This window comes from Myotis yumanensis, unplaced genomic scaffold, assembly GCF_028538775.1.
Source record: "Myotis yumanensis isolate MYYU_CA2020_CCGP unplaced genomic scaffold, mMyoYum1.0.hap1 SCAF_3, whole genome shotgun sequence".
Lineage (NCBI taxonomy): Eukaryota > Metazoa > Chordata > Mammalia > Chiroptera > Vespertilionidae > Myotis > Myotis yumanensis.
Genome location: NW_027223754.1, coordinates 172,450,631 through 172,461,711, shown reverse-complemented (window position 1 = coordinate 172,461,711; position 11,081 = coordinate 172,450,631). Strand labels below are relative to the sequence as shown.

Genomic DNA, 11,081 nt, shown 5'->3' with positions numbered 1-11,081 from the left:
GAAATTCTGCAACTAGAAGGAAAGAGAAAAGCATACCAAGGCTCAGAGGTGCGGTGGCAGAAGTAAAATACAGAGGTGTGGAGGTGCATGCGGAGAGGGCTGGCGGCTGAGGACACAATTGTCTTTTTTTTGGGTAGCAAAAATAGCTTTTATTTATAATTTACAGTTTCACAAGTGAAAATCGTACATTTTTATACATAACAATTTCGTTTTGTTAAATTTGCACACATCTACAGAACTTTCACACAACAAGCACCGGAAACTGTGTAGGCAGTGGGCTATGCAAATACGAAAATGTATTTATTAACCAAATGATAGCTGAAGGCCCTGCCTCAGCTAGACCATTTCTACAGAGAGTTCTATATATACATAAAAAAAATTCTTCACCTAGATCCAAACAGCAGCTTTTTTTTTTAAAAAAAGAAAAACATACTTTTCTCATTTTATTTAAACTGACTCAACTGTATCATTTTCTGTTTTCATTTAATGGACCTGGTGCAGGGGTCACCGGTACTTTCCGGAACCTAAGAAGGGGAGGGGCTTGCTCAGGCCACGTGACTGGGCACTTCCCATCTTTGCCTGGAGAGGAAGGGGACTGATGTTGAGAGCCCCAGACAGGCCGGGCCCTTGCTGATGGCCTCCCACTAGGTGCCCACGCCCCCCTCCTACGGCTAAAGCCCACGTCTCGGGAGCAGCTCCGAGTGGCTCTTCTCCACTCAACGGGTGTTGCTATGCTGTCCTCTGTACACGCTGGTGGGGCATCAATTTGTTCTTCCTTAACATTGGGACTGTCACGGGGTTCCTGCGATTCATTTTTGACAGTGTTCAACATAATGTTCCAAGGGTTTTCAAATGGGGTCTTGCTGGGAGATGGTGTACAATCAAATGAAGATGTATTTTGATCATCTTCATAACATGATGGATGATAAGTCTCTCCATCCACTCTAATGGCATTCTTTAAATGCCATTCCTCCTCTTCTTCATCCCAGTATTGTTCAAATTGTTCTTGACAGATTTCACAACTCTCCACTGCTCCAGCTGGCCCTGCCGGCACACTTCGGAACTCCTTTTCTTTAGCAGCTTCCTGAGTTTTGAGCACAACTTCTTCATGCACCTTTTCAAAAAACTGGCTCTTTCCATGTTCTTCCAAATCAGCTGTTCCCTCACATTCTATCCAGTCTGCTGAACTGTTGTACCAACGTCTATGAGTAACTTTTCTGCTAGCGCCTTTTTCAGTTCTATTTTGCCGATAATGCCCGTCCAAGTGATCTGCGTATACATCTGCCTGTGATGTTGTAAACCTCATTCCACAAGAGTAACACTGAAAACCAGTGTACAGTCGATTTATAACACTATCATATCGTTGTTTTAACTCTTCGGTTGTAAAATTGGTAAGATCTGGAACATCTCGATCTTCATTTTGACCTTCCTCCTCTTCAGCGGGAGGCTGAGCAGCAACTTCATTTACTTGTGTTGTCGCTGAATCAGGCTGGGGCAATTTGAGAATTCCTGCTTTTAGCAGTTTTGAAAATAATTCATTGACATCCACCTGACTGAGGTGATTATCGGGATATGCCTTAGGAAGAGCTCCTGAAGGATTCTGAACAAATGCTCCAGGATTTGGTGGATGAACTGGTAAAAATTGTTGTCCCTGGCCAAATGGTACTGGCTGAGCAACGCCAGTCAGAACTTGTGGAGATGCCTGAATGTTTCCTACTGTTCTCGGAGCAGGTAAATTGCCAAAGTTTCCACATTGAGGGCTTTGAAGATTCTTTTCATCAAAAGAGTATCCAGAAGCTCTGCTAAGCGGATTTGAGAAACTCTGGTTCCCAGGGCCATGTGGTCCATTAAAATTGGGTCCTTGAGGCAAATCAAATACTTGTTTGTGTCTTTGGAATTGCAGTCCTTGGGATGGGGCATTAAAAGTATGGCCAGGTGGCTCATGATATGGACCAGTCTGATGGAAAGAAACGGATTCGTTTCTTAGTGAAGGATGATTGTCAAATCGTGCGCCTTGAACACCAAGGGGAGCGGCAAACCTTGATGCTTGCTGGTGTTGTGGACCATGAAATCTTTGAGGAACACCATCAAATCTTGGTTGAACCTGCTGTCCAGGTGGTTCATCAAATCTCTGTGGGCCTGGCTGACCAGTTCTTTCAAATCTAGGACCTGGTTGGCCATGTAATCCATCAAATCTTGGTAAGAGTGAGGGCTGACCTGGCTGCCCATCAGACCTGAAAGCGTGACAACCTTTCAATCTTGGACCACCTTGACGCAGAGGCCCTTCAAGTCTCAGTCCACCTCCTGGTACAGGACGCTCAAACCTCATTCCACCTCCTTGTTGGAATAAAGGTCCCTCAAGCCTGATCCCAATCCCTGGTTGACCATGTGGACCTTCAAACCTAAGGTTTCCACCAAGTGGATTATGTTGTCCTTCAAACCTCAGACCAGCTACTGACTGACCATGGGGGCCCTCAAACCTCATTCCAACTCCCTGCCGTAGCAAAGGGCCCTCAAATCTGATCTCACCTGCTGGCTGACCGTGAGGTCCCTCAAACCTCAGATTTCCCACAGGTTGACCCCGATGTCCCTCAAACCTGAGCCCACCCACAGGCTGACTGGTAGTTTCTTGCGGCCGCTCCTCTTCAGTCTTTTTTATTCGCTTTGGATCCCGAACATCCTGTTTAGCACTTCTCTTAGCATTTCTTTCTTCCCTGGAAGGTGGCATAAAGTCTTGCATGTGTGACTGCTTACATCCAGAGTGGCGAATCTTTCCAGCTGAAGGCTCTTCAGACGATTTATTGAGAAATGTAGGAGTCACATGGATGCTAGATGGATTCCCATTGGGGGGTAGAGGTCGAATAGGCCAAGCAGGATCTAATGAATTGACTCTGACATCCAGGGCATAAAGTTTCTTCAATGGGAATATCTCATTCCATGTGGAACGTAACTTAAATAGACGTTTTCTAGTATTTGCATCCACCTTTTCAAACACACAAATAAATGTTGCAACTAGATTTGTAGTAAAGGCAGCAAGATACTCTCGCCCAACGTTTTTCACGATAGAATCCATAAGGTACAGAACAGGAAGCTTCTCTGAGGAAGGAGCCTTGGCGATTTGGGCCTCGATGAGAGAGACGATCTCCTTGGCGAAGGGCAGGTTCTCCTCGGCTACCCTTGTCAGCATATTGATGTGCGGTTTGCTATTGAAGGTCAGGTCTTGGAGGGATGACTGATACTCCCGACAGGCGTCCTCCCAGGCCCCCGCGGGACCGGCCTCGGCCTCGGCCTCGGCCAGCGTTGGCTCTGACATTGTGCCGGGGCCGCAGCTGCAGCCGCTCTGGACAACCGCCTCCCTCCGGACCGCGCTTCCTCTCTCCCGCTCCGGCCTCACCACGTGCTGACCGCGGAGGGGTGTTGGGGGACGACACGGGGCAGGGGGGACCCCGGTAGGCAACGCCGCCTTCTCACGGGTGATCTCCGTCCACTTCCAGCGGCCTCAGGAGCCTCTTTCTCCACATGCACACAAGGGCGCTGGCGCAGGCGGCTCCAGCTCCTAGGGGAACCCTGTTCGGGCACCCTCTTTTGGGGTGCAGCCCCAGCAGGTCCAGGGGTTCCCAAAGGTGTGGAGGACTCGGCAAAGAAGGAAGGACACAGACAGCAGCTTTCAGTTGATTCTCTTAGCCAGGGTCTCTAGCCAGGGTCTCTAGCCAGGTTCTCTAGCCAGGCTCTCCAGCCAGTTTCTGTATTTTATGGTCTTGTTACAGCTGTGTTTATACCAGTTGATTTTAATCCTATCCATTTCTATTTCAAAGGTTGGGGCGTTTCTTATCTGCATTCCAGGGAGTAAAGATTATGTAGCTTCAGTGTGATTGTTCGTAGTTAAAGTGATTACCCGCCTGGCACTTAGTTAAGGGGTTTTATTCCCTCCCTAACTCCAGGGGAAAATCCTCACCTGGGGAAACAACCTTTCTCAGGGAGGTATTCCTGTTTAAAACACAGCCTTAAGAGGGGGAGCAAACATATGCCATATACGCCAGGTGCCTTGAAACATAAGCTGTGCAGATGTTTCTTCCCTGCAGTGACTGTGTCAAGCAGCAAGGGTGGACGGGCTTCCGGCAGGCTACCAGCCCCAGGAGTGGCACCGATGTTGACCCCTAGGAGCAGACAGTGAGCCCCACCTGTCCATTCTCTCCTGCCCTCCCAGCTGCTCTGGCCACAGACAAACCCCATCAGTTCCAGCACCTGCCTCCAGGTGGCCTGGGTCTCTGCCCCTGTGGGCTGTGCGTATCCCAGTGCCGCAGACATCCTCTGGCCTGGCTGCCCCCCAGGGCTCCAAGCACTCGCAGAACATAGGGGGGCTGGCCTCTGTGTCTCCAGGCCCACCTCCCCACCTGCATGATGCCCGAGTACCCCAGGCCTGGCGTCCCCTTCACCTCCTGCTCAGTTCCACTGTCCCACGCACCTCATACAGGGACATGCCCCGGGATGTGTCCAGGCGCTCCGGCCTCTTGGTCTGAAAGGGCAGAGAGCCTGGTCACCTTGGCCGGACACTGCCCAAGTTTCCCTCCCTGCCCTCCCCTCCAGCTCCCCCATCACAAGATTGCAGGACCCCAAAGACCCACCTCATGCACCACCTGACTCACCATCCTCTGCTTCTCCAGACACACACTGCAGCTCCTGGCTCGGTTGGGCACCAACTTCCTCAGGGGCACCCGCAGCTCCCCCAGGGGAGGCACTCACCGCCGCTGTGGCCGCCGCTGTGGCCGCAGCTGTGGCCGCAGCCATGGGTCCTCACACACACACAACCTGGTAGCCACCCCAGTCAGACCTGGGCAGGCAAGCCCCACTCCACCCCGTTCCCTCGTGGCCCAGCCTCAAGCCTCAGCGCAGGGTCTTGCGCCCAGCATCCTGGTGGGTGAAGCCGTGGCAAGTGAGCGTCTCTTCCCAGACAGGCCCTCTTGTGCCCCGAACTGTGCGTGTCCTCAGCTGGCTGGCCTGAGGGCCAGGTTGGGGGGGGGGGATCAGGGCCTCCTCAGCCCCAGGACCCCACCCTGGCCACCTCCCCAGTAGAACCCCCAGTTGTGCAGCCTGATGCCCAGGCCTCGTGGGGAGGATCCGGCCAGAAACTCCCACTATGGACGTTTGGAAGGTCGCAGAAATGCAGAGAGTGCACTGAGTAGGGGTAAGATGAGGAAGGAGTGACAGGAGATGGGACCTATTGTGAAGAACCTTCAGTTTCATCTAGGAGGCAATGGAGAACCAAACAAGGTCAAAAAACCCTTAAGATTAGCTTTGCTTTTGACAAAGCATACTGTAGCCACGTTGCAGTGATTGGGCTGCGGTTAGAGGAGATTGCTTCTAGGAGTCCCACGGAGAGGCATTGTAATAGACCTGCATAATTACCCTCTCTGAAAACTGTCCTGATCTTCCGTCCCCTCCAAATTCTCCTCCATTGTCAACTCTTCATTTTGTGTCACCATTTTTCCCTGAGCATGTGTCTAACATAGCCCATGAGAAAACACCAGATGGGCCTAAGTGGAGAAGTTCTATACCAGGGGTGGGCAACCCCTGGCACGCATGCCAAACATACCACACCAGTAACTTTTGCTGGCACGCGAAACCCTCCCTTATAATCTTCCATTTACAATTTTGTTCTTAATATCGACTTTTTTATTTTTCAGATAAATTCAGTGTAGGTGCATCTTAGGTAAATAAATAATTTTACATAACATGTATACATTAAAAATAAATCTATTTTTCATCATCATATACTGTGTTTTTGTCGCTCAAATGAATTTTATTATATCATCAAGGTTCTTCACATTCGTACACATTAAGAGATACCAGGTAGGCGTAACATGTTCTCAAAAAATTAGGGTTGGAACGCAGAAGAATTTTGAGTCAGATATTTTGCTGGTTTTGGCACGCACTCACAAAAAGGTTGCCCACCCCTGGTCTAGGTCGAGATGATAGATGTAGAGAATAGAGAGTAGAAAACCAATCAAAGATTTAAGATTATTCTTTACAGCAAAAATCAACATAATTGTAATAGAAGTGATCATTGAGGTAAAATTGAAGATAAAATTCTGACTCCCCTTCTCCTCACTTTCTTCTGACCCTAAGAGATCAAGTGCTTTTTATAAGTACCTAATTCTCTTTAGCTATTTTATTCTTTTATGCTCAAGATACCTAAAGTGTAGAGATTATTGTTTCCTGCAACTGAATTCTGAATAATAGTATTTGAAGCACTGTGTGAAGAAAGTGATTATAGCCAATGGATTATCACAGATGGAGATCTGGGTTTGGATATCTGATCAAGTTTTGGTTTAGAGGTGGAAAGAAACCAGTTACCATTGGAAAGTGGGACACTGGTAACACATGTTATGTAGTTCCTGAAATTATCACTTTTGGTCTGGGATGAAGTGTCTTGCTGAAGGCAAGGCTTGGTGGATAAATTGGCTACGTTAATAGACAATGTGTATACTGAAATCATTAATTTTATACTTTAAAAGAGTGAATTGTATGTTATGTGAATTATATATCAATACACTTGTTAATAAGAAAAAGAAATTTCTGCCCTAGCCAGTTTTGCTCAGTGGTTGGAGCATTGGCCTGTGTACTAAAGGGTCTGGGTTTGATTCTGGCCAAGGGCACATACCTTGGTTGCAGGCTCAGATCTCCTGTACAGAGGCAACCAATCCATATGTCTCTTTCACATTGATGTTTCTCTCACTCTGTCTCTCTCCCTCCTTACCTCTCTCTCTAAAAATCAATGGAGAAAATATCCTCTGGTGAAGAGTAAACAACAACATGAGAAAAAACAAAGAAATTCCTGTAACCTTTGGAATAGAAAATATACTTTTTGTGTTATTAACAGAATCCATATAATAGATGTCATAAAATGATTGTGAAGTTTGGAACATTACTAAGTGATTCAGTTACAGAATATAAAAAAATCACTTTGCATGTAGCTTTTTTTGGTGGCATTTACTTAATGCGTGCATTTCAATGGGCAGTGACAACCTAATAAAGATAAAGGATTTATTGGGAGTGATATGCAGCAAAAACAGAAACAATAGAAGTAAAGCAAATTTTAAAAAGAGAAATAAATTGTTCTGAGAAGTGGATAAAAGGCTTCCATGAAGGGTCTTCTGAGACCATGATGACTATAATGGGGAATATAAACTAGCTTTTGTGACATCTTATTTCCTTGTTTTTGTTTCCTATTGGCTATAATTTCCTTCAGCATGTTGCATGACTTCTTTTCCTTTCCGTTACCCCAAATGCTACAAAAAAGTGTTGGTTTTTAACTCCTTATAATTAGTTATTGATGCAATGAAAGAAACTTGGATCTGCTAACACAGAATTAAAATTAATAGAAGAAGTTTTCACTAAATCATAGTAAAAGAAATCCTAATAATGTCATAATTGCTGATTCTGAATGCCGCATTCATTTGTGGCTAGGGTTCAAGTTCTGGAGAAGGGGCTGACACACAAATGGATACACTAGACAAGAAATATAAATTTAAAAGGCATGGGGAGCCAGGCGGATAGCTTCCCTCTAGTGGAGAAGCTCCCTGAATCTCAGGACCCATCAGCTTTTTATTTACTAGAATACACATTTGTCCTTTAGCAAAGCAAACAGGCATATCAATGGTAAGGTTTGGTAAACAATAAAAGGATTATCAGGTTAGGGGATTGCCTTCAGCCATTCAGCCAACAGCAGGGTAATATAATGCTGATTTTCAGTCCTTGCTGAATATCAAAGTCCATTAGCCTTCCTCGGGACTTCTCGCATTTATATGTTAACTACTATTGGTCTTTGCCTCCAGCATCTGATTATTACAGAGTAGCAGAGTCACCAAATTGGAAGTAAGAGCTTATGCATCAACAAGTTGTGTAGCATTTTTCAGTACCACTCAGAAACACAGCCTCTACCATACCTCCTGAACTATTTTGTAACTTGCTGAGAAAAACAAAACAGTTTGCATTAGGGTATTTGGTGTGTATTTAGGATTAAATATGATTGGCTTAAAGTACTGTGGTCAAATTTTTAAAAGAAATTGTGAAGTAGACTGTTAATTTCAGAGTGAAGATATTGATGCTGAAAAGTCCACATGTTTGAGATTTGCAAAGAAAAGACCCAAACTCTCCAACTTTGAAGCCCAAGAACAGAGTATGACAACTTGTTCAAAATGTCATGGGAGCTGCACTGTAGTATAAGCTGTAGTTTATATTTACTAGGATGTGCCTACGGAAGCAGCTCTTCAGCTGGCAGAGAGTTATTTCCCCCAGTTTCGTTAGCCTGCTTCTAAACCTGAGAGACAGAATCTCATTTGTCTCCTACACTCAGGGATTTTGCATTTCTCTTCCTTTATAAAAATGCTCAGCAACTGCACCAGTTAACTGCAGATTGGTAAATTTGTCTTGCTATAACGGTGACATCTGTAATGTTCTAGAAAGCAACGGATTTAATAAAAGCACAAATGTGAGAACTTGAAAAAAGCACACCAATAAGATTCATGCCTGTCTGTGTCAGCCTCTCTCCCCAACCAGTCTAGTGTTTACCTAAGGGGCTCGGGAACCACACAGACACGGTGGGCAGGCTTCCCTTCACCAAGGCTAGCGGGCTAAGAGTACTGATAAGTGTCCTGTTTGCCAAAACAAAAAATAATGCTGCACATATTACGTGGCCATAACCCAGAGGCACCAGAAAACATCTGGGGGTTGGCGGATTACTTTGAACCACGTCATTGCAATGTGTTCTCCCTGGAATGGACACTTCTCCGTAGACTTACTGAATATCTCATTCACAATTTCAGGATGCCTCGTCATGTTTCTCATCAATGAACTGGTTTTCTATGGAAAAAATGTGCTGAAGGCTGAGGAACTTCCTGGTTGTACTATGTCTCCTGTTGCCCTGAGGAAAATATCCTTAGAGAATAATGAAACCACAGAGTAAAGACTCAGTTACAGCACTTTCTGGAAGACAGTACCTTTTGAGGTTAAGAGGTTCTCTCGGAGAAGGCATTCTCTGATTTTAAGCAGTGATTCATGCTCTAATGCACCTTGATTGTAAGGAGCACCATTATTTTAAGTACTATTAAGGAAAGGAAAAACTACTATCAAGTGAACTATGACTTGCAATCATTGTAAGAAGCAGGCCAATGTCAGAGACACAAAAACAAACACACAAAAAGACTTAAAGATAGGAGAAATATGGCAAATGCTACTTTTTTATATAGTTATAAAAGTTGAGGAACCAGGGATTGGAAATGAAAGTGATGCTCCAACCTACAGTACTGATGTCACCTTACAAATATCTCTGCCATTTTTTTTTTTTTAAAAAACCATGATGTCAACTTAATTATGTGGACTTAATAAAATTTTATTTCAAGGTTGTTCAAAGGAAGGAACCTAAGCAGATCAATTGAAAGGTTTATCTCTTGGGAGTGACATTTATAGAAAAAAGGGTGTTAAATAATCAAGAAAGGGCTTTCTGATTAGTGACTGCTAGACTTCTGACTGACTTTCAGCTGACAAATAAATGTTGGGGTGAGGAGTAACTGGTTTTCCAGAACAGAGCTTAGGACATAAAAGTTCATCAGGCAAGTATGCAGGGTTGTCTAAGCAAGTGTATTAGCAATACCAATTTTTTTTTCTCAGAAGGAGGTTGTGAAATATATACCAGACCTGGTTCCTGTCTGGGGAAATACTTTTTTTCCAGTCATTGAAGGAAGAAATGCTTCTACAAGGGACATAGTGATGATTGCAGTCAGGCTTTTCTTGTAACAAGCAAAACAAAACAAAACAAAACAAACAAACAAAACAAAACAAAACAAAACAAAATAACATCAAATGGGGTGGGGATAGAATAACTGTGTTTTCCAGTGATTTATCTACTTACTAAAGGGAAATAGGCTAGTGCTTCACATGGGAACAAAGAGGAATACATCTGAAGTCAAGTGATGTCTGAGTTGTCTCCTAGTGGTAAAAGTTATTAGAAGATTATATTGACCAAATGATATTTGACAAGACCATGAACAAGCCAGATACCTCAAATAAAGACTATGTTATGTATATATCTATCTACTAATTAATTTTTTATCCTCCCTTTTTACTTCTTTTCCAGCTTACTTTATTGTAAGAATACAATAAATAATGCATATAACATAGAAACTATGTGTTGATCTACTGTTTATGTTATCGGTAAGGTTTCTTGTCAATAGTGGGCTATTAATAGGCAAGCTTTTGGGTTCTTCTTTTACTCTTTTTGATAGGCTGTGTCACTGAGGTTCAATTCTAATTGAATTTATAGGTTTATACATATGAGAACAATCTAAGCTGCTGTAATAAGTGAGTTAAAAATAGAGTGACTTAAGATATAAGTTGATTTCTTCATCTATTAGCCTGAGTTGTGGTCTATGACGGGACAGTAGTTTGAGCTATTGCCAGGGGTGAGAGCTTCTTTCATTGTCTCCTCTCCCATTCCTAGAATGCAGTCCCTGCCCATCATGTCTCAAATAGCTCAAGTCTGCATACATTTTTTTCAGCTTGGAGCAAAGAGAAGAGAAAAAAGGAAGACAACATGTTTTAGATGGCATTTTGTCTGTACAGATGAATATAGTGATGGGTGAGACTTTGGTTCTTTCTTCTGGGGGAGATGGTGAATGCATTTATATGTGTATGACAGTGGGCATTTTAGTTTGCCATTGTTGTTGTAAATTTAAATATAGGAGCAAGTGTGTGTTGCTTATAAAAAAGATTGGATTTGGCCAGGCTGGTGTCGCTCAGTGGTTAAGTGTCGAACTATGAACCAGGAGGTCACGTTTTGATTCTAGTAAGGGCACATGCCCCAGTTGTGGGCTCCATCCCCAGTAGGGGATGTGCAGGAGGCACTCAATGAATGATTCTCTCTCATCATTGATGTTTCTATCTCCCCCTCTCTCTTTCTCTCTGAAATCAATAAAAATGTATTTTAAAAAAAGATTGGATTTGGTGGAAATAGTGAAATGGCACTCATGTTCTAATGTGGCTTCCTAATACTGCAGAAGTTGGAAAGCACAAACTCTATTTTT

At 44.1% G+C, this 11,081-nt stretch overlaps 1 pseudogene; it reads right to left on the bottom strand.

The window, feature by feature from the left end:
• Positions 1 to 483: 483 nt before the first annotated feature.
• Positions 484 to 3,313, bottom strand: LOC139006444 (pre-mRNA cleavage complex 2 protein Pcf11 pseudogene; annotated as a pseudogene).
• Between the last annotated feature and the right edge of the window lie 7,768 nt (positions 3,314 to 11,081).